General features: G+C 48.8%; 1 protein-coding gene and 1 long non-coding RNA gene across 2 annotated transcripts in view; both read left to right on the plus strand.

Moving 5' to 3' along the window:
- LOC144806189 (uncharacterized) overlaps positions 1-24,315 on the plus strand; it is a 412,937-nt gene that overhangs the window by 143,073 nt on the left and 245,549 nt on the right. The window lies entirely within an intron of this gene.
- LOC144806198 (uncharacterized) overlaps positions 17,407-24,315 on the plus strand; it is a 90,081-nt gene continuing 83,172 nt past the window's right edge. The window contains exon 1 of the long non-coding RNA XR_013605722.1: positions 17,407-17,497. This is a non-coding gene — a long non-coding RNA (uncharacterized LOC144806198). The remainder of the gene's footprint in view (positions 17,498-24,315) is intronic.

Here is a 24,315-nt window from a genome sequence, read left to right on the forward strand (position 1 = left end):
TTACAGTATGTGCTTGGGGCACTGTCCCCAGTAAAATGGTGCACCACTTGTTAGGAAATGTGGTCCTGAATCTCCAGTCTTGGTGTGAGTTGCAGTGGAGGTGCCACTGCCGCACCCCCTCACACCGCAGAGTGGATTGGATCTTGGGGAACCCTCAGGTAGCACATGCAGAGCCCCCCCACCGCTCCACTGGGCGCACGCATGGACCCCTATTCTCAAGAGTGCAAGCTTATGTCCTCAAAACGGAAATGGGGTTTCTACTCCAGCCGCAATGTCCCAGATGGAGCTCTCACATCAATTACTCTCTCACTGTCCCCAGTAGAGCTCTCCCATGTACCGCTCTGACATCTAGTTCTCACTGTCCCAAAAAAGAACTCACTCTCCTCTTCGCTCTCAGCCACGTTAGACCCCTGACATCTTATCTTCACTCACTGCCCGCACTGCTTTCCTCCTCCTCACTCCTCGTCACAGATAGAGCCCTGGCATCTGCTCCTCACTCCAAGCTCCCAAAGAGAACTCACTCTCCTAGTCAGTCGCTGTGGAGCAGCTCTGCCTACACCTCACTCACTATCCAAGAAGAAAACGTGGGCTACTACTCCTCAGTCACCGCCCCAGCAATGAACACAAGCTCGTATATCTATCCCACTGCCCCGAAAGAGAACTCTGGCTCCTGACCTCACTCACTCACTGCTTCAGAGCTCTGTTAAGGCGCCTACCTTTTTACCTACTAATGTAGAGCCGAGTTCAGCACCTACCTTCACTTACTGTCCAGTGGCAGAACTCGGCTCCTATTCCTTACTTACTTCCCAAGAGCTGGGCTGAGGCTCCTACACCCTGCTCACAGCTCTGTAGTAGAGCCTAGGCACCTACGTCTCATTCACTGCCCTGGAGCAGAGTTCAAGCACCTCCTCGCTCACCCCCTTTGCGCAGCCCAGAATTCATGCCTCTGTTGCTCACTCACTGTCCCAGAAGATCACTACAGCTCCTATGCTTTAATCACTGCCACTGCTATAATTAGGGCAGTGGCTGCTCACTCCCTGTGTGTGCTGGAAGACAAGTCCCACTACTATTCCTCAATCACTGCCCAGATTAGAAACCTGGCTCCTGATCTTTACTCTGTGCCCCTGAGCAGAGTTCAGACTCCGTTCCTCGCTCGTTATTTCAGTCAGACCGCGGGCTGCTACTTCTTACTTGCTGTAGGCTTGTCTTAAGGGTCCAGGTAAAAAAGAATCTGTGGGGCCCACTTCATACGTTTATGTCTGGTGGCACGAGCACCTGACTCCAAGTATGAAGAAACGAGAAATGAAAGCAATCAAAAGTGATCGCAAACTACAAAAAAAATAAAAGCCAGAGAGTGGTGCATGCGCGCGCGCCACTGCGAGCATATGTTTTGTTGAATTATCGTGGCTGTAAAGCCGCGATAATTCAAAACATATGGCCTCTGGTGCGCGTAACAGACACCAATAGGCCATAGGCGGAGCTACGCACCCGCCTATGGCCTATTGCGTGTTCTGTTGAAAAGCAGCATGCACCGAAGGCCAATGAAAATGGACCTTGGAACTGCACACGCACGAGCTATGTGGAATTTCAAGATCCACTTTCAAAACGCCCGGAACAGGACTCTCGCTGAGCGACACTGCATGTGCAGTGTTAGCAGAGCCCGAGCCGTAAAAAGGAACTGGACCTGCACTACACCCCCCAACATGTTCCAAGAGTGGAATGTGGCTCCATCAGGTGATTATCAGAAGTTTGATAACAAGAAGAATAGTGCACAGAGTGAGTCAAAAGGGAAGAGACAAAAAAAAAGAGAAAGAAAGAAACAGGGGAAAAGGAAACAGAGTTATAGGAATCCTTACCTGACAATTATTTTATTTTTCCCCCCAAGAGTGGCAGCCACGCTGCACTGCCTGTCATCCCAGAATACCTTGAAAGGTATTAAAGAAATAATTTTGCATCAGACGACAAACACACTTCATCACATTTTACAAATAACCGTCCTGGATTTACAAAACAACCGAGCCCAGGGAGAACCAGAGTCTGACTTCAGCCTCCTTTAATAGCTATTGCTGTGAATGTTCCACAATTAACCACCGTGGTCCCGCATGCGGCTGTTAACTGTTCAAGTTTCCCAGCAACAGCTTTGAAACAAAGGTTTCAGAGTACCGGAGGTGTTACAACTCCCTCTGTCTCTGGGACACCGTTATAATAATTTAACACATTCTGCCCTCATGGGGCGAACAGTGTAATGACCTTATAGTCAGCCATAGCAGGCAGTACAACCCCTTAAAGGACCGCTCCCTTGGTAAAGGCCCTTGCCTTTGGAGCTACAACAAGCTACAAAGCTATATTAAAGGTTTCAAATCATTACTGAAGACATAAACATGGTTACTCAGTCCGAGAAATAATTATCATGATATTTGCAGGAGGATCACATAAAGTGAACCTCTAAAGTATATGAAAAGCCAGAATCAGAAACAACTCTAGCTGTAGAGTCAATAGACTGACCACCACAACAAATGTGTGCTAAGAAATAAGAAAATCTTTTTCTATAATATCAAATAGCAAACTGACATAGAATCTGCTTAGTTAAAAATCAAGGAAAAGTTCTTAAGTACAAAATTAGTAAGAGGACTGACATGTAGTCTGCCTTTGGGAAAAGTGTAAAATAAAACAATTCCAGCAAATATCCCAAAACAGTAAACGTTTTCAGACTTCATGATGAGGTAAAAATGACAGCAATCAATGAATGTTCATGACAACATGGCACCACAAAATGTAATTTAACAAACCACACCTACAAAATGAATAATGAATTGTGACGCTTCACCTAAAAGCCACGAGTCATTTTTACAAGGTTATTCCCTAACATAATAACTGGATCTTAATCACAGTTTAAGTTTGTGGCCATTCATATGTGGCCATCCAATTTGTACCGGAACATTTGCTGGCAGCTTATTAGTTGGGATGGGTTGGGAGCTGCCGTCAGTCTGACTGTGGAACGGGTATCACATTTATTGATTAAAAGTGATGCTGGATATCCATTTACTTCTTCTACAAAAGGGCTACTCTGGGTGACCTCTAGGACTGCACCAAGCATGCAACCTTTCTACCGTCTCAGGCACCGACATTGTGTCTCATTCACTCCAGTAGAAACTCCTAGTGTAGATGCAGGTTGTGGGAAATTCTTGTTAATAATTGAAGGATTTTGTTGAAATCCTGAATTTGTTGAAAATTTGACATTCTATTCTGTATTGGGCTGTGGCACCATCGGTACCGAAGGCATGTTCCAATTTGACTGCCTTTGATTCTGCATTCTCGGCACAGATGCCAGTTGGGCTGGGACCATTGGCTGTGACATCCCATTCTGTGCCATCTGATTCATGTTCCCGTTTACCAGTTTGCCGCAAGCATGGCAAGGAGCGTGCCTTATGCTGTACCATCTGGACCTGCCTCCCCTCCTCTGTACCCCTGGACAGGCCTCACCTCCTTTGCACCCCTTGGACAGGCCTCACCTCTTCTGCACCCCACTGGACAGGCCTCACCTCCTCTGTACCCCTGGACAGGCCTCACCTCCTTTGCACCCCTTGGACAGGCCTCACCTCTTCTGCACCCCACTGGACAGGCCTCACCTCCAATGCACTCCTGGACAGTCCTCTCCTCCTCTGCCCCTCCCCTGGACAGGCCTCTTGGTGAAGGATTCTCATTAAGGACAGAGGGGCCCAGAGTTCATTCCACCCCATACAGAGCCTCTGACTCCGCCCTGAGCCTCGGGGCGCTATGCACAGGCCCCGAAGAGAGACACTGCTCACCTGGACCTGCCCAGAGGCACCCACCGGGGGCAGGACTGTGGCTCGGACCGAGGCGCTTTAATACCACACACCAGACACGAGGCGCTACACACGAGGCACGTGTTCATCCCTCAGAATAAGGGGAATGAGGGAAATGTCCTGATCCATTTCCATCTTTCAGCCCCGGGACCTGGTTCCGGTGATGCTGCTGCCCCCCATCCCCCTCAATGATCCATCTCCAAAAAGTGCCCTTTAACCCACAAGTGTCCTCTCTGGAGGGGGAAGATCTCCTGGGGTATTTCTGACTTGTGGTGATGATCGTGTCTTGTGCAGCTGACACTGCACCCCACTGTACCCCACTACTGATGTCTGTCCCTCTGGGGGTGTTATACTGTGTGTATCTCTTCTTGTGCACAACTTGTGATAATAAATGTTTAATCCGAGGCGCCTTGATTCCCCCCTGCCTCGTTCACGCTTTAAAAACATCCTAAAATAAATACAGAATAAACCCCTCCCAGGGGGACTGCTGCTGCCTCCCCATGGGGACCCCTGTAGTAGGTTAGGAGGGGCCCCTCTGCTTCTGGGAGGGCCCCTCTGCTGCCCCTTGTGGGAGGGGCCCCTCTCTTTCTCCATGTGTGAGGGCCCCCCTGCTTCTCCCTTTGGTGGTAGAGGCTAGATGTATGGATGCAGGGCACGAGTCCTAAAAAAAGAAGTGGGGGGACGCTGTCAGCGGAAGTGACGTCACGACAGGAAGTGACGTCACGAAAGGTGGCTTGAACCATCAGGCTCATTGTCTGGGGGAGAAGTGTGAGTGCATGATAACATCAGGAACGATCTCCTCAATGATCAAAGCCTATACTCCAGCCCCCTCAGCAAAACACCCATTGAATCAAAAAACAATGCTACTTGGTCGTCCTTTGACACCTGCATAGAAGAAACGATAGGCAAGATGCTCAATACCCTGAAACCCTCTAATCACCTCACGGACCCCCTACCTGCAAACGCTGTAAAGGACTTCACCCCACTGCTTCTCCCGCTTTGGATCAAAATTATTAACAGCTCACTTCAACAAGGACTCATCCCCGACTCCCTCAAAGTGGGAGAAGTTTCGCTCATACTTAAGAAACCCACAGCAGAACCTACCGACCTAAAGAACTACCGTCCTATTTCCAATATTCCTACCTTGGCCAAATTGCTGGAAAAATGTGTACACCTCCAACTGACAAAACACATCGATCACTCCTCTGGTTTCTTTTAACCGCCTCGGCCGGTAAACATCCTTTACAGCGCAACTTTTACCACGCAGTGCTGTTACAACGCAGGTTTTACTACGCATACCTTTACAACGCATTACACTGGGGGCGCTCTAGGATAGGGAATACATTTAATTTACTATCCAACACCTTCCCTAGTGTCCACGGGGACTGGAGTTGGAATAGTAAATTAAACTATTCACTATCGAGCACCCCAAAGTGTAATGCGTTGTAAAGGTATGCGTAGTAAAACCTGCGTTGTAACAGCATGCGTGGTAAAAGCATGCGTTGTAACGTCATACATCCCCTCGGCCTGGCCCGCTGAACTGCTGGTTTATTTAAAGTGTGGTTAGTCCCAAGAAACAAGCTTTGTGTTCTTATGCGTTGGCCTGTTTTATCGCACACGTAACACAAAGATATAAAGAGTGCACGTGTGGCTGTCTTTCTCACACTCTTGGCGACACTAAGGGCACCCTGTCCCAACCCCTCAATATGTCTCATAGAGGGTCCTGGGTGCTCCGAGGGGTGCCAGCGGCTCTTTACAACCAACCTGACAATACAGATATGGGGGGGGGAGGGTAGGTGGGAGGGGCAGCCTTCTGCCTGGCTCCTGCCCTCGGCCTTACGTTTTAGTTATCGATCCAACATTAATCGGTAACTACAAAGAAAAGAAGCATACTCATCTGGGATGCTGTGCCAACATGGCTAAAGCATCAGCAACGCGAATAAGTCCCTAAGGCGATACCTATTGGCTTTGCCAATGCTTGTTACTTCCTAGGTCCAGGCCTGATTGACTTTGCATGCAGAAACGCGTCGGCCTGTTTCTGTAAATTTTACTACACAGGATTTCCTCGTTATCACAATGTCTCCTGCTGGCGCATTAACCCCCCCGCCCACCCTTTAAGTCGCAGTGAGCCCTCGCTGTGTCAACAACACAGCATTGAGTAACAAGGAAGCCCCCCCCCCAACTCCCCTTCTCTATGGGCTGCTCGCCTGTGCTTGTTGGTGCCTCCCCCAGCGATGAGGGGGGCTTCTGTGACTGCAGGGGAATGAAACAGACGCGCGCTTATGTCAAATGCGAAGATGTAAGATAGACGCCCTTTCATCTGCAGAAGTAATGGACTTCAAACTCGCGCTGAAGGGAGATTTCTTTTACACGGAAAGCTTGTTTTAAACTATTTAAATATTTATATTCGGTTGTGCTCCATGTAATGAGGTTGCCTCTGTTTCTCTATCCTGTGTGCGTGTTTTTTAGTGTTTTAAAAATGCCAAGTGCTTGGGTCTTTTATCCAAGGGTTGTGTCTGTCTCTCTGACACGATGTGTTGTGCCAGCATCTCTTGTGACAGTGTGTGTGTCGGTGTCATCTGTCCCAGTGCCCCCTTTCCTAATGTGCATGTTAGTGTCTCCCTATCTCAGGGACCATCGACGTCTCTCTTTTCCGAGTTTGGGTGTTGGTGTCTCTGCCACTAGTGCAAGGGCCAGTGTCTCACTGTCGCAGTGATCTCCACTCCTAGTGTGTTTCAGCGTCTCCATCGATCAGCGTACTATAGTGTGTGTCAGTGTCTGAAAAAAATACTTCTTCATTAGAGCTTTGAAGTGCCTGCCGTGCTTGACGCACAAGCCCGACCTAAAAAACAAACACAAATAAAGCATGAACAGTATAGATGTAATTTGTTTTACTTTTTGGTAAATCGCTTCTGTTTTCTACGTGCTATGGGATAATTGAACTTAAAGTGGGTCACTGTAAGGCTATTATGTGTAACAAATGGGGGCATCTAATAGCTGTGTTTAGAAACTGCAGTTTCGCCCAGGAAAGAAAATGTACTGGAAGCATTTCTAAAAGGATAACCATGTTTGACTAAAGGTTTTGAATGTTGCGTGTGTTTTATAGCTAGAGTCATGGCACACAAATGCTTCCACAGTCCCTCTAAAATCATCTTGTTAAGCATTCTTCTGTCGGAGCAGCTGGGACTTGCCAGAGGTGGTGTGGGAATGGATGCCCCGGGGAGATGAGGTGATTTATGGCAACCATAAAGCGCAGAGCTGCCGCTCTAGTTACAGAGGCTAATCCCACAAAGGAGAGTCTCCAGTTAGCAGACGCAGGGGGTTATCTCCAAAATAAATAAACAAACTCGCCACACTGCAGGCGATTCAAACAAGTGCCAGCAAAGTGGAGGAGAACTGTAGTTAGGTGCCGCTGCTTCGGGACTACACGGAAGTTAGCATAGGGTCAACAGCCAACAGAAAGCAAGATAACAAAAGCAATGCCACAGGTAAACCAATCGCAAGAGAAAAAACAAATTACATGGAGGTTAAGCCAACATACAAATTACTTTAGTCTTCCGGAGACAGCGCATGCGCTGCCTTACACGAGACCTAAATATTTTACAAACACAGAAAGATACACATACATCAAGAGTAAGAAATACGATATGGCACTGTAAATTTCAACGTGACTTAGTATCGTCGTGCGGAATAATGCGGTACGTGTCGGCATGTGATACTGAATTGCCGTATTGGAATTATGGGGTACCGTGCTATCACTTCGGAAATGGTAATGTGGTCAATTGGTGACTTTAGTACTAATGAAACATGGAAAACAAAAAGACTTAGGGCCAGATGTATCAAGATACCCTTTTGCGATTCTCAAATCGCGATTTTTTGAGAATCGCTATTTGAGAATTGCAAAATGGTATGTATGTAGAAATTCGCTATTTTTTTTGCGATTTCTTAAAATTCTACGGGGAAGTGAAGTAGTCTATACCTTGTTCCTCTCTCTCCCTTTGATATTAATTAAAATTACATTTTGAACATTGGGAAAAAAACAGCAGTGAGGAAATACAGGCGGGAGAGAAGAAGAAGAACGCGTGTATGACACCGGTAAGCAGCAGGGGGAGGGGTAAGAGAAGCGAACTCGCCCGAGAGCCCACGCATAGCTCTTATCTCAGATGACTGTGCCAACAACCACTGTGAAAACAGAAGAGGGCAAAAACACCTCCCAGCACAAGACTTAACTAAGGTGCGAGACTAAGGAATTAGTAACTGTTTAAGGAGTAGACATTTTGTAACTGAAAACAGTGACAACACAGAGTTTAGGTCAGAAAAAAAGAACCCGGTCTTAACCCCCATAACCACTACAGTCAGTAAAATGGGAGATAAGCAGGGGATAAACAAAACCAGAGGGGGGGGACCACCACCTCATTATCTTCTAAAGCTGTGCAAAACAGACAAGGAGTGAAAATTAAGGTTACTCCCTCCCTTCGCTCCCTTTTTAAGATCCAGGACAAACAAATGTCACCACTATGACAGCTAGGGAATCTAAGGAGGAGTGTGGGAACAGAGTCTGCCGTGTCAAAGGTATGCAAGGTGTAGCACAATTATCCGGGAGCAGTGGGATAGACACGTACAACAGATTTCAAGTTTTAACTATGGAAGGGCCAAAGGAAGTGATTGTGACTCCCTCAACACCCCCTCAGGGAAGACCGGAGAAAGGTGTAGAAACAAATAACACAATACTCTAGAACATCACGACTAAAAATGAGATCGGTGAGGACGCACCAGGTGGTATGTCAGGCGGTATGCCAGAACAATGCACACAAGCAGGGATGGGGAACCTATTGGGATCTCTAATTCAAGAGATGAGAGCAAACTTTGCCAAATCAGAAAGGAATCAAGAACAGATTCAGGCAACATGCGAGGCGCTTAAAACAAAAGTAAACTCATTAATGGACTGAGTACTTGTGGTAGAAGCAACAGTAGGGAAACTTTGAAAAGAGGTCACAGATGTCAGGGAGAAGTTTACACCTCAAAAACAAATGAGAAGGAGCTAAGAGATAAGATTGAGTCGCTGGAAATAACGAGAGAAGAAATAACGTCTGAATATTAAATATACCACAGGGATTTTGTGGAAGTAGATTATAACAATCTACTGGTGCAGGGTCACCTTTCGTCCACGGGTTCTTAACAAGAAAGGAGGAATCGACACTGGAGCGAAGTACAAACCATAAGTCATTTATTTAGCATTCATGAATTGGGCCTCATCCGACAAGCACCATAGAGATACTCAAGGAAAAAGCACATTGAACTATGGTTACATGGGTTTTTATAGCAAAAGATCACAAACAAGGGACGCCCAGAGGTAAATAGAGCTTTGGGAAAAACACACAAAGGAGGTAACAGTAAGAATTGCCAACCTTGAAGCCTTGTGCAATTGTTGTGTCCGGAAGTAAACAAGCTATGCTATCTGGGTTAACTTTACTTAAGGCTTTACCACTGTCTGAAAACCCTTGAGCAGGCGCCAGCTGTTCTTTTGCGCTGACTCTGCATGTTTACACAGCCTACAATGCTCCAATCTAGATTCTTTACTCATGTTTATACAGATGCAGTGTCAAGGATAGAACCGAGCTGGAAGCAGGGAAGAGGTGAAAAAAGGATGAGGCATAGCTTCATTAACAAGCATTTGAAATGCAATAGGTCTCGCATTAGGAAAGTGTGAGCTATTGGTATTGTAAATGACACCTTTTTTTAATATGTGTTGGCTTTGAAAATATATAAATTAATAGCATAGTTATTCACAAACCCAATAGTTTACACGTTCCTAATGCAAGTCCTATTGGCTATGGCAATGCTTGTTGGTAGCAAGCCAGGACAGTGCTGTTGTGGTGCTGAGTGATGATGTGGTTGAGCTGAGTGATGTGGTGGTGTCCCCGAGTGATGTGGTGGTGTCCCCGTGTGATGTGGTGGTGTCCCCTAGCGATGTGGTGGTATCCCTGAGTGATGTGGTGGTGTCCCTGAGTGATGTGGTGGTGTTCCCAGAGTGTTGTGGTGGTGTCCCTAAGTGATGTGGTGGGTTCCCCGAGTGATGTGGTGGTGTCTCCGAGTACTGTGGTGGTGTTCCTGAGTGATGTGGTGGTGTCCCCGAGTGATGTGGTGGTGTCCGAGGATGCTGTGGTGGTGCCCCTGAGTGGTGCTCCTGAGTTATGTGGTGGTGTCCCTGAGTGATGTGGTGGTGCCCCTGAGTGATGCCCCTGAGTGATGTGGTGGTGCCCCTGAGTGATGTGGTGGTGTTCCCGAGTGAAGTGGTGGTGTTCCCGAGTGATGTGGTGGTGTTCCCGAGTGATGTGGTGGTGTTCCCGAGTGATGTGGTGGTGTTCCCGAGTGATGACGTGATGTCCCCGAGTGATGACGTGATGTCCCCGAGTGATGTGGTGGTGTCCCCGAGTGATGTGGTGGTGTCCCCGAATGATGTGGTGGTGTCCCCGAGTGATAAGATGGTGTCCCCGAGTGATGTGGTGGTGTCCCCGAGTAATGTGGTGGTGTCCCCGAATGATGCGGTAGTGTTCCCGAGTGATGTGGTGGTGTCCCCGAATTATGTGGTGGTGTCCCCGAGTGATAAGGTGGTGTCCCCGAGTGATGTGGTGGTGTCACCGAGTAATGTGGTGGTGTCCCCGAGTGATGTGGTGGTGTTCCCGAGTGATGTGGTGGTGCCCCTGAGTAATGTGGTGGTGCCCCTGAGTAATGTGGTGGTGCCCCTGAGTAATGTGGTGGTGCCCCTGAGTAATGTGGTGGTGCCCCTGAGTAATGTGGTGGTGCCCCTGAGTAATGTGGTGGTGCACCTGAGTGATGTGGTGGTGTCAATGAGTGATGTGGTGGTGTTCCTGAGTGATGGAGGGTGGACTTGGAGGGTGGACTTGGAGGGTGAACTTGGAGAGTGAACTTGGAGAGTGACTTGGAGAGTGAACTTGGAGGGTGGAGTTGGAGGGTGGAGTTGGAGGGTGGAGTTGGAGGTTGGAGGGTGGAGTTGGAGGGTGAGGTTGGAGTTGGAGGGTGGAGTTGGAGGGTGGAGTTGGAGGGTGGAGTTGGAGGGTGGAGTTGTAGTTGGAGGGTGGAGTTGTAGTTGGAGGGTGGAGTTGAAGGGTGGAGTTGGAGGGTGGAGTTTGGAGTTGGAGGGTGCCGTTGAGTGATGTGGTGGTATCCCTGAGTGATGTGGTGGTGTTCCCGAGTGATGTGGTGGTGACCCGAGTGAAGTGGTGGTGTCCCCGAATGACAAGGTGGTGTCCCGAGTGACGTGGTGGTGTCCCGAGTGATATGGTGGTGCCCCTGAGTGATGTGGTGGTGTGCCGGAGTGATGGAGGGTGACGCTGGAGGGTGGAGTTGGAGCGTGGAGTTGGAGGGTGGAGTTGGAGGGTGGAGGTGCAGTTGGAGGGTGGAGTTGGAGGGCGGAGTTGGAGGTTGGAGTTGCGGTGGAATTGGAGTTGAAGGGTGGAGTGGGTGGAGTTGGAGGGTGGAGTTGAAGGGTGGAGTTGGAGGGTGGAGTTGGAGGGTGGAGTTGGAGGGTGGAGTTGAAGGGTGGAGTTGAAGGGTGGAGGGTGGAGTTGGAGGGTGGAGTTGGAGGGTGGAGTTGGAGGTTGGAGGGTGGAGTTGGAGGGTGAGGTTGGAGGGTGGAGTTGGAGGGTGGAGTTGTAGTTGGAGGGTGGAGTTGTAGGGTGGAGTTGGAGGGTGGAGTTTGGAGTTGGAGGGTGCCGTTGAGTGATGTGGTGGTATCCCTGAGTGATGTGGTGGTGTTCCCGAGTGATGTGGTGGTGTTCCCGAGTGATGTGGTGGTGACCCAAGTGAAGTGGTGGTGTCCCCGAATGACAAGGTGGTGTCCCGAGTGACGTGGTGGTGTCCCCGAGTGATATGGTGGTGCCCCTGAGTGATGTGGTGGTGCCCCTGAGTGATGTGGTGGTGTGCCGGAGTGATGGAGGGTGGAGTTGGAGAGTGGAGTTGGAGGGTGGAGTTGGAGGGTGGAGTTGGAGGGTGGAGTTGGAGGGTGGAGTTGGAGGGTGGAGTTGGAGGGTGGAGTTGGAGGGTGGAGTTGGAAGGTGGAGTTGGAAGGTGGAGTTGGAGGGGGGAGGTGGAGGGTGGAGGTGGAGTTGGAGGGTGGAGTTGGAGGGTGATGGTGGAGGTGGAGTTGGAGGGTGGAGTTGGAGGTTGGAGTTGGAGTTGCGGTGGAATTGGAGTTGAAGGGTGGAGTGGGTGGAGTTGAAGGGTGGAGTTGGAGTTGGAGGGTGGAGTTGGAGGATGGAGTTGGAGGGTGGAGTTGGAGGGTGGAGTTGGAGGGTGGAGGGTGGAGTTGTAGCCATCATGATCACTCTAAAATACCCGGAAGTTGAAATCACAGAAGCGCCTAGTGCTGCGGAGGTGATCCCAAAGATTGGAAAAATCATGCAGACTCACGGTCTCATCCAGGAACTAAGGACTGACAATGGGCCCCCCTTTCAAGGGCAAGAGCTAGCTACCTACCTTAGCGGCCTCGGCATTCACCACCGGAGGATCACCCCACGATGGCTGCAAGCAAATGGAGAGGTGGAAAGGTTTATGCGGACTTTAAATAAGGTAATACAAATCGCTCATAACAAGGGTCAGTCTGTAGAGTTTATTTTGGAAAAGGTGATGGACAGAGTTTCTGAATGATGCAGAATACTCTTACCAAGTCAATAGATCATGGTTTTAATCCATCACTGTTTTTTAGCTCACTGCACCATCCCAGCTCAGAACCTGGCTATATGCAAATTAGTCTGTTCCTGTCCCAGTGCATGATGGGAACAGGGCAAACCAAACTACCAAGCCAATTCTTATACTGGGAAGGAAACAAGCTTCCGGGGACCGGTTTCTGGCATCACAGCCTTCTTCGGCCCGGCTTGCTTGAATCCTGATGGTGCAATGAGCAAGGGACTCACGTCTGAGTATACCCTCCCACACATAGTGTGGATAAAATCGATTTTGGAAAAGGTGATGGACAGAGTTTCTGAATGATGCAGAATACTCTTACCAAGTCAATAGATCATGGTTTTAATCCATCACTGTTTTTTAGCTCACTGCACCATCCCAGCTCAGAACCTGGCTATATGCAAATTAGTCTGTTCCTGTCCCAGTGCATGATGGGAACAGGGCAAACCAAACTACCAAGCCAATTCTTATACTGGGAAGGAAACAAGCTTCCGGGGACCGGTTTCTGGCATCACAGCCTTCTTCGGCCCGGCTTGCTTGAATCCTGATGGTGCAATGAGCAAGGGACTCACGTCTGAGTATACCCTCCCACACATAGTGTGGATAAAATCGATTTTGGAAAAGGTGATGGACAGAGTTTCTGAATGATGCAGAATACTCTTACCAAGTCAATAGATCATGGTTTTAATCCATCACTGTTTTTTAGCTCACTGCACCATCCCAGCTCAGAACCTGGTTATATGCAAATTAGTCTGTTCCTGTCCCAGTGCATGATGGGAACAGGGCAAACCAAACTACCAAGCCAATTCTTATACTGGGAAGGAAACAAGCTTCCGGGGACCGGTTTCTGGCATCACAGCCTTCTTCGGCCCGGCTTGCTTGAATCCTGATGGTGCAATGAGCAAGGGACTCACGTCTGAGTATACCCTCCCACACATAGTGTGGATAAAATCGATTTTGGAAAAGGTGATGGACAGAGTGATGGACAGAGTTTCTGAATGATGCAGAATACTCTTACCAAGTCAATAGATCATGGTTTTAATCCATCACAGGAACAGACTAATTTGCATATAGCCAGGTTCTGAGCTGGGATGGTGCAGTGAGCTAAAAAACGGTGATGGATTAAAACCATGATCTCTTGACTTGGTAAGAGTATTCTGCATCATTCAGAAACTCTGTCCATCACCACCCCCCTTTTCCAAAATCGGTTTTATCCACACTATGTGTGGGGGGGTATACTCAGACGTGAGTCCCTTGCTCATTGCACCATCAGGATTCAAGCAAACCGGGCCGAAGAAGGCTGTGATGCCAGAAACCGGTCCCCGGGAGCTTGTTTCCTTCCCAGTATAAGAATTGGCTTGGTAGTTTGGTTTGCCCTGTTCCCATCATGCACTGGGACAGGAACAGACTAATTTGCATATAGCCAGGTTCTGAGCTGGGATGGTGCAGTGAGCTAAAAAACGGTGATGGATTAAAACCATGATCTCTTGACTTGGTAAGAGTATTCTGCATCATTCAGAAACTCTGTCCATCACCACCCCCCTTTTCCAAAATCGGTTTTATCCACACTATGTGTGGGAGGGTATACTCAGACGTGAGTCCCTTGCTCATTGCACCATCAGGATTCAAGCAAACCGGGCCGAAGAAGGCTGTGATGCCAGAAACCGGTCCCCGGGAGCTTGTTTCCTTCCCAGTATAAGAATTGGCTTGGTAGTTTGGTTTGCCCTGTTCCCATCATGCACTGGGACAGGAACAGACTAATTTGCATATAGCCAGGTTCTGAGCTGGGATGGTGCAGTGAGCTAAAAAACGGTGATGGATTAAAACCATGATCTCTTGACTTGGTAAGAGTATTCTGCATCATTCAGAAACTCTGTCCATCACCACCCCCCTTTTCCAAAATCGGTTTTATCCACACTATGTGTGGGAGGGTATACTCAGACGTGAGTCCCTTGCTCATTGCACCATCAGGATTCAAGCAAACCGGGCCGAAGAAGGCTGTGATGCCAGAAACCGGTCCCCGGGAGCTTGTTTCCTTCCCAGTATAAGAATTGGCTTGGTAGTTTGGTTTGCCCTGTTCCCATCATGCACTGGGACAGGAACAGACTAATTTGCATATAGCCAGGTTCTGAGCTGGGATGGTGCAGTGAGCTAAAAAACGGTGATGGATTAAAACCATGATCTCTTGACTTGGTAAGAGTATTCTGCATCATTCAGAAACTCTGTCCATCACCACCCCCCTTTTCCAAAATCAGTCTGTAGAGTTTGCCATTTTCACATTTCTACAAAGCTACCGCCAGACCCCCACACCACCACGGGGGAAGCCCCAGCCCATCTCCTCATAGGAAGAGTGGTTACGGACTCCATTCCACACCATCCCCAGTGGCGCCCTGTTGCACCAGATGACAGTTGAGTGGATGTGAAACGTCAGAGGGCTCATGCCTAAGTCAGTCACAGGCGGCGGGCGAAGTCCCCGCAGATTGAAAAAGGTGACCTGGTGCTAATTAGAAACCGCTTAACCAGTGGCAAGTTTTGGTTGCCGTACGAGAAGGACCCATGGACTGTGGTCAAGGTCAAAGGAACTTGAATCATTGCAACCCGAGGGAGAGAGAGACTGACTCGAAATGTATCGCATTTCAAAAAGTACCAGCCTGCGGTGTCGAAGCCCGAGCCAGCCCGGGTCGAGGCATGCCCTAGCGTGATGGCATCGGCTGATGCCAGCCAGGACGGATGGCGGAAACGCCACCTGCGGAGAGCAGCGGTGATCAGGTAACTAGGTCCTGACTTGTGGAGAAGGAGCAGTGAGTGGAATGCTGGAGGAAGATTGTGGTCACTCTGGGACCGATCGAGGTGAGGCAACACCTGAGGCCGGAGGCCGTGAGGTCCCGGGGCGGGGCCCGTCCCAGCATCGTCTACGGGAGAATCCAGAACCCTCTCGCCGCCTGCGGGACTACTTCACGTAAGACTTGTTTATTATGCGCCTGAAGCTGATGTGACCGGCCATTTATGGCTAGGCGCTGTTCAGCTATTAATATTGGTCTGATGTTTGTTGGGGAGGAATGTTGTGTCGTACCTGTGACGAAACAGGCACGTAACGTGAGGGTCATGTGGCCCAATTAAACACCCATTAATACCTCCTGTGGTTATTGCAAGCCCTAGGCCCCAGCTTAGCCCCCCAACAGTGTCGGCGCCGACACAACTGTAACCACACACATCTCCCTTCCGACACGCGATGAGTGGATTACATAAACACGACAATAATGAATGAAAAATACACGGCATGCATAGACAAGGTTTGCTATGTAACCTCTGGACTCCTGGAAACCTAAACAGACACCAGGGACATCACCTGGGATCACAAACTCACCCACGGGGAACGGGGTTACATAATAATAATCCACATTTGTAAAGCGCACAATCACCCGTAAGGGGCTCTAGGCGCTGGGGGGCCGTCGGGAAGATTAAGCGAGCTATTGCCCAGAGTCACATGGTGCTGGGCTGACCTGCCGCCGGAGCCGGGGATCGAACCCTGATCCCCAGATTCCAGCGTCAGTCGCCCTGGCCGCGGCGACAGCTATTTCCCAGAGTCACATGGTGCTGGGCTAACCTGCCGACGGAGCCGAGGATCGAACCGTGGTCCCCAGATTCCAGCGTCAGTCGCCCTGGCCGCGGCGCCACACCTCTCCCTGGACTTGGACCTGTTTGACCAGATACAATAACCGCCCTGCGAGGCCATGACGCCCATTGCCTCTCTTTTGTTCTTTCATAAATAACAATTAAAAAAGTAACATAAAATCCAATACAAATATTATTATTTTTTTAAACCACACACAGGGTTGGGCGCTTTGAGGACACCTCACCTCTGCTTGAGCTCCGGTCCGTGGGGGCTGCAGGGCCCGGGGAGAGGGGGCACCGGGGCCCGGCTGCCCGTGAGGAGTGGGGTCCGGTGTGTTATTCCTCCCCCCACGTGACGCGCAGCGTTAGGGAGGGCCTCGCGCCGAGTATGGACTGTGAGCGGCCTTGAGCGCGGGGCGCAACCTGGAAAGAGGCCAATCCGGCGAGGACACTAAGTCTCACTGCGGCTGCGCAGAGGAGAGGGACTTCTCCCCATCGAGGGCCAATCCAGCGAGGACACTCAGTTTCACTGCGCCTGCGCAGAGGAGAGCTACGTCCCCCATCGAGGGCCAATCCAGCGAGGACACTCGGTCTCACTGCGCTTGCGCAGAGGAGAGATACCTCCACCCATCAAGGAGCTGTGGCGCGAGGCGCCTCGTGCTCCGTGTATCTTATTCATTGTCACTGTAATTGTTGTGCGTCTTTGTGTCCCTGCGAGGACACCGTCCCACCTGTGCTGGCTCTGAGCTATCAGCTGACGAGTCACAGGTGTCGCCGTTTACTGAGCTCCGTCCTAACGGAGCCTGTGTTGGTGAGCTAAACATCTTTCTGTCAACGACTTCTGGAGTTGGATTGTTTTAAAAGGACCCTCTGTCCTCAGCGCATGCGCAGTTATTAATTCAAGGCCTTCCTTAACCAGCGGTGGGCAGCTGTGTCTGTCCTCAGCGCATGCGCAGTTGTAATCCACAGGCCCTCTTTATTCCGTGGTAGGCTGTGTCTGTCCTCAGCGCATGCGCAGTTGTAATCCACACAGGCCCTCTTTAATCCGTGGTAGGCTGTGCCTGTGGTGTGTCTGTCTTCAGCGCATGCGCAGTTTTTTCATTTAAAACCCTCATTAATCCACGCTCCGCCGGAAAACCGTGTCTGTCCTCAGCGCATGCGCAGTTCTCATACACAGGCCCCTTTTAATCCGCGGTAGGGCGTGTCTGTCCTCAGCGCATGCGCAGTTGTTCATTTTTGGCACGTTTAGTTCAGTCCTGGTGTTTACACAAAGGCCTCGGATAGCTCAGCAGGGCCAGCGAGGGTGCCAGACCCACAGCAGGGAGCACAGCACTCGTATTAAACCCCAGGTGAGGCAATGAGATAGAAAGATTGAACACCTAATTTTTGTATAGCCATAGCTGCCAAGGTTTCCCATTGCTATGTGTGGCATTTTCATAATTTTAGTGTAATTATGAGTGACACTTGCTCACGAGCAAAATTAAGTGCATGGGAAGAGCTAAATATTCGAAATTACAGCCTTTTTTCAATGGGAAGCACTACAATATCTGGGAACTGCTAAAAAACCCTACAATAAAAGGCAAAGGTGCTGATACCAATTAGACAACTGTTCAGGGCACCAGTATCACACTGTAGCAATCAGAAATGTAATAGCAATTGTGCTTGTCTGAAGTATACAACTGTGGAGACAGCCAAGGGTAAGCATGATGAGAGTAGGGTGTTCATTATCCACATATGAACACTTCCTTGATTTGAATAGGAGGCCAAAAGCAGCAGAAACCCTCAGTGAGCGAGGTGGCTGCTTATAACCTAGCATGGGTATAGCAGCAAGGCACGTGACCTCCATGGACAACGAACAAGTGTTTTATCCAGTGAATATGCAGTGCTCTACAGTCAGTTACAACACTTAAATGAAAATCATCAAAACATGTAAGCCGAGCAGGATGAAAGAGTCAGTCGCTCACGAGATAACATCCATGTAGGAGGTGTTCTTTTGTGCCACTGAAAGGGTGGAACGTTATCTGCAAAAACTCTCACAAGATTCCCTCCAACAAGAAACACAGGCAGAAATTATTCATGGCTGCACATACAAGTTCTCAAAATGTTTCATATGCTCCATTGCAAAAACCAAATTAAATGTTTGAATGGACCCATAGCCACATAAGGAGGAAATCAGTAAAATCAGGCATTATCTTTTAAGCTGTTTTAGATAGAATGCAATTTGCAATGGATACAGTATTAAAATGTGCAAAAATCATAAAGGTAAAGAAATTATCATTGAGCACGTCTTATACACTCATGCCATTTCACTTGTTTTAACCTACTACGATTAAGTACATGTTGCCGATATCAAATTAACACACTAGGGGGCATATTACCAAGCAATAGCGATAATTATCGCTATTGATTGGTTAGAGACAAAAATGTACCGCTGAGCTGCGGCGATTTTTATCGCAGATAAACCTTGGTATTACCAAGGTTTATCGCAAATGCGATAAAAAACGGCCGCAATGCATGAATATCGCTGAAAAGTCAGCGATATTCATGCATTACCGAGCTAATGCTCTTAGCCATGTTATCCACCTCCCATTGGATAACATGGCTAAGAACAGCTCAGGGCAGGTGTTAGCTTTTGGAGATATTCGCACTTAGCGCGAATATCTCCAAAAGTTGGTAATAGGAGATAGCAATGAGTCGCTAACATCTTGGCACGCCCACTTTGCATGTCATTAGTGATAAATATCACTGACATGCAAAGTGGGGCCCAAGATGGTCGCTATCTCCTACTAGCTGTCGCTAACTGGTGTTAGCGACAGCTAGGTAATAGGGAGATCATTTTATCTCTGCTTTCTTGGCCTTTAAAGCCAAAAAAGCGGAGATAAACCCCCTTGATAATATGCCCCTGGGTTCAATGGCTAAGTCTAATATAGGTGACTTACAGCCACAAATCGTTAGTTGCCTTCTAAACAAGTGGCATCGGCTGTGGAAGATGAGCACAGTGTTAATGCACTTGGCTTGAATTGGGCAACAGTTAAAGGGAGTGGATACAAGTCAGATAGAGGGCATTAATACCGAGGCGTTAATAACTCCAAACAGGCCTCTAAGACTTCCTCGCTCCTTTCCTAGCATTTCAGATCTGCTACTTCACTGCCTCTTCCTAATGTTTTAGTGCATTTCACAGTTTCTTCAAATATGTCTAATTTGCTATTTTTCAGAGCTGGACTGGGGCTGAAAATAGGCCCGTACTCCAAACTAAAAGTGACCAAGTAGCAAATCAAATAGTAAAAAATAGTGGCCGACATTTGCAAATCGGGGCAGTTATGGACTTGTAAAGAAAGACACACGGTCTTGGTGATTTTGCAATGTATGGGAGGGTACACACTTTTACGCTTGCTGCAAGGGATGTTTATCGTAATATCTGAGAAATCAACAGCACCTAACCAGTCAACTAGACCATGTGAGAGAGGGGCTATGGAGAAATGAGTGGCCCACAAAAAAATATATAAAACTGTCCCACAATGTTCAGGAAATGATAAAAATGTCAAATTAACACAGGGCACAGCTGGTGACTAACCTTCCTGCTGCCATTCCACACGTGCCTGGGGGCCTCAAAGCGGCCGAAGCGCTCCGATCAGATCTTGAGCTGCCACGTTTCTTGAGCCTTTGAGATGGAGGGTCACAGGCAGGTCAGTCTCCTCTCCTAAGGAGTGTCCCGCTCTGGTTGGCAGCAGTTGCGATAGTTAGGAACCCGCACACATTTCGTATTTAGCAAAATTCAAACGTTCTACCTGGAAGACTCATTTCATCCGCACCGACATTTCCAGTTGGATACACAGCTGCACACGGTCCGTGCTGTGACTGCTTATACTGGCTCCAGCATCCGTCGTAGTCCGTGTGTTGGCTCCCATTTGCACGAGGCAATCATGCCAGTTTAACATTTCGGCGCTGCGGTGCAAGCAGACATGCCATTTGCTGCAGTTCCACTCGTCTGCCTATGCAGCCACGACGCCACGACCCCCGCTTGCGCCATAGGTGGCAGCAGCACGTAGAATATGTGCTGCCTGCCCGTCCCTGACGTCAGGCTGTGACTGTGACGCCGCGCCGGGCGGGAATGCACTAGACTAGGGTTTTTAGATACATTGTAGCTGCCTTACTGCGGTGACAGTGCTACTGGAAATGCGCGCCCGGCCGGCAAGTGACATCTGCGGGAGCAGGCGCGCACGCAAGCTAGCAGCTCTAGTGTCCAGTAGTACTTTTAGCGCTTTGTGTGACTGCAGAGAGAGTGGCATCAAATGTGTGACAATGCATTTCAGTGCGGTGATGCGGAGCACCACACTGAAATGCGTTAGTGTCACACTTGATGCGTGATACTTGACAGGACTGTATAGCTAAACATGAACAACAAGCATTGGCATTGCCAGTAGGTCTCGCCTCTGGGACCTTACATGTTTAGTTATCCAGCACAATAGCCTTGATGCAACTGATGCATGGCTAAACACGTATAAGGTCCCAAGGCGCGACCTATTGGCTAAGCCAATGCTTGTTTTCATTGGTTCCTGTTTGTGCCTTTTAGAGATGCATGCTTCTGTTTCGTCCTCGAGTCTTAACTACTCCCGCATTTTGATGATCTAGGTCACAGGTACTCATAAACATTTTCCCGAGGGCCGCAAAGTTTGATCTGTGGTGTGACCGAGGGCCGCACTGATGCAGGCGGGGTGTTAACTCTGGGATGGGGAAACAAAGCATGTATATCTAGTGACTGCCTTTAAGAATGAAGGTGTTCCTAAAGTTAAAGGCCTGGTTACCTCCTTTTCCTAACTGCAATTAACCTTTAAATAAGTGTTTGCTGTATATGTACGTTTCTTTTTCAAGTTAGTGCTGAGTCGAGTAAACGGGAGCCCAGTGCTGCTGCTGCCCGGGGTCCGCATGTAAAGACCAGGAGGGCCTTTTGCGGCCCCCGGGCCGTACTTTGAGTATCACTGATCTAGATCCTCCCGGCGACCACCCCAGCTACATGTGTATTTTAATGTTCTTCGAAAGGGGGTCGGGTTGATCCGGGGCCGCTGTATCTCTTTTGCTCTCGGTGGTCCCAGGAGAGTAAAAGCTGCTCATTCTGCTAATCCTTCCATAACTTTCCAGAAGTCTCAGAGCAGACAGGCTCGCTGAGTCACTCTTATTTACTGAGCGAGTCTGTTAAATTTTTGCAACATTTCTTCAGCGAGTCTGTTTATTCTTAATGTATGGTGACAAGAGGATCAGATCAGATTCTTCCTGTTTCTCTTGCTAAGCCATAGCGCGTTCATTGGGGGAGTGGGCGGGGTAGAGCTGGGGCTGCCCTTCAAGGTGCTCACACCCTGCACAGCTCAAGAAGCTGCCATGGCTTAACAAGAGAAACAGGAAGAATCAGAGAAACAGACACAGGTACCAGAGAGTACTAACTGAGAACTTGCTTCTTCGCACAGTCTTTTTTAGCCAGAGTATTTTGATTGATTCAATGTATCGCTTTTAAAATTACTCTGAAAGCTTCTAAGACAATCGCATTTTAAATTTTAAGCTTTTTGAAACAAATGTTTTTTTTAAACTGAAATTGAATTGAATGCTTCTCACTGTGGGGAAGCCTGACTTACGTCGAACAGTAGAACGGGAGCTGGGCGGGGCAGGACCAGTGAGCACAGCTGAGGGGACTCGCCCTCGTGGGGAGCGAGGAACAGGTCAGCGCTCTAGTAGTTAAGCCAGTGGTTCCCAAACTTTTTTGACCCGTAGCTCCCTTGACCTAATTGGCAGTTGGCTGTGGCTCCCCACCGTTTTTTTACCCGCGCACCGGGGTGCCGTGGCACCCCTTTGGGAACCACCGGTCTACATGAAGAATCAAGCCTAGGCGTGATGAAGGATTCAGAGAGTAGCCATCACTACAGGGCATAAGGTGCCCACTCAACACTCTCCACCAGGCCTCTGACCCTGCACCCACCCAACGCTCTCCACCAGGCCTCTGACCCTGTACCCACCCAACGCTCTCCACCAGGCCCCTGACCCTGCACCCACCCAACGCTCTGCACCAGGCCCCTGACCCTCCACCCACCCACCCAATGCTCTCCACCAGGCCCCTGACCCCGCACCCACCCAACGCTCTCCACCAGGCCTCTGACCCTGTACCCACCCAGCGCTCTCCACCAGACCCCTGACCCTGCACCCACCCAACTCTCTCCACCAGGCCTCTGACCCTGCACCCACCCAGCGCTCTCCTCCAGACCCCTGACCCCGCACCCACCCGCCCAACGCCCTCCACCAGGCCTCTGACCCTGTACCCACCCAGCGCTCTCCACCAGACCCCTGACCCCGTACCCACCCACCCAACGCTCTCCACCTGGCCCCTGATCCTCCACCCACACACCCAACGCTCTCCACCAGGACCCTGACCCGGCCCCCTCCTTCGCAACGCTCTCCACCAGGCCTCTGACCCTGTACCCACCCAACGCTCTCCACCATGGTTCCTGACCCTCAGGCTCCAAACTCAGAAAGGGACGTGGTTTAGTGGCTGAAAAGACAATTAGGCAAAAATCAGCACTAGTAATATGGAGAGTTAATACGAACTAATCAACAATGGTCTCCAGTAACAAGGAGCACTTACTTATGCAGTCGTTCATATGAAACATCCTCCACACGGGCCAGTGCCAATGAACATAGTGCCAAAACTCAGGCCACTTGAAAGCATTTCACCTATCCCTGCACAGGAGCAGTGCTCACATACAAGGTGCCAAAGTCCAGGTCACGCCTTGGCACTCCAACCATTCATTCACAAGTGCTAGTGCCCCTGTAGTGTACAATATGCCAAAACCAAGGCCATTAGTAGGCTCCCCACCCACACGTGCAGTGTCCGGTACCATGTGCCACAACACATGCCACTTGTAGCGCTCCACCCATTCATCAGTGTGACAGTGTCTCGGTACAATATGCCAAAACTCATGTCAAAGTTTCAAAGTTCAAAGTTTGTTTTTATTGCACAATTATTTCAAATCATTGCAATATGCAAAAATACGAAAGACAGTAATAGAAACATTCGAGACTGTTAAAAACTAAAACTAAAACAATAAGTGGGTGGGAAGGAAAAGTAAAAGGACAAGGAAAGTCAAAGATCGATTACTTGCAAAGAATTAAATTCAGGCATTACACAAAGGGAAAAGTCATGGAATTAATTTCGGTAATGAATTTAACAAAGCGGGTCGCCATTTGAGGCGAATCCCCCCTCATACATTCCTCAAGTGCTTCTTGACATGTCCTGATACCAAGAAGGCGCCAAATTGGTCTCAGCCAGAATATTCTTTGTGGCCGCAATTGGTGGCAAATGCACAAAATGTGAATTAAGTTTTCCTCTCCCCATTTGCAAAACCGGCATTGGGAAGAGGCTCCTATCTTATATCCTTGCCCAAACTTGTATGCTTTCAGCGGAATTAGTATAAAGAAAACAATGGTCCTTGAGTTTCAATCAAATAAACCTTATATGGATATCATTTCTGATTCAGTAATGCGATTAAATCTGCATTTTTTTGACTCAAGCAAAGTGGGAGAGATATATTCGATTTGGCACTAATTGTGTACACATTGAATGCAAAGAAAAGAGCAGTACCCAAAAATGATAAGTGTAGCCTAAAAACAGAACGAAAAAGATTGTAACCACACTCCAAGTATTTGTATTACCAAAGTGTTACATATTTATTTACAATTTCATAAAACAATTCTGATCTTAAACGGGGCAGAGAGTGAAAGGGAAAGGGTGCTCAGGTGATTAGAAGAAGGAAGGAAAGCAATTGTAATGTACAATTCTGATATTTACAAAAAAACAAAGCGGCAAATCTTCCGCTATTATATAGGCCTGTCCACAAAATTCAAGGGGGGGAGGGGAATTGGGACAAAATAGGTACAGGCACACAAGTTGAAAAGCGTCGACGTTTCGACCCTAGTGCTCTTGGGGAATTTAGGGCCTCGGCTGCGGGTCTTCTTCAGGACAAGGGGCAAGGGATGGAAGGGGAACTTGGCCGTTATCCAACACGTGGTCTGGATCGAACACCTGAAGTACAAGGATGAGGTAGGTGTTAGATGTTATATAAGAATTAGTATTCACAAAATTGTGGTTCAATGTCGGCTACTGGGTACATTACCAATGAAGCTG

Source organism: Lissotriton helveticus, assembly GCF_964261635.1.
Source record: "Lissotriton helveticus chromosome 1_1 unlocalized genomic scaffold, aLisHel1.1 SUPER_1_unloc_52, whole genome shotgun sequence".
NCBI classification, from domain to species: Eukaryota; Metazoa; Chordata; class Amphibia; order Caudata; family Salamandridae; genus Lissotriton; species Lissotriton helveticus.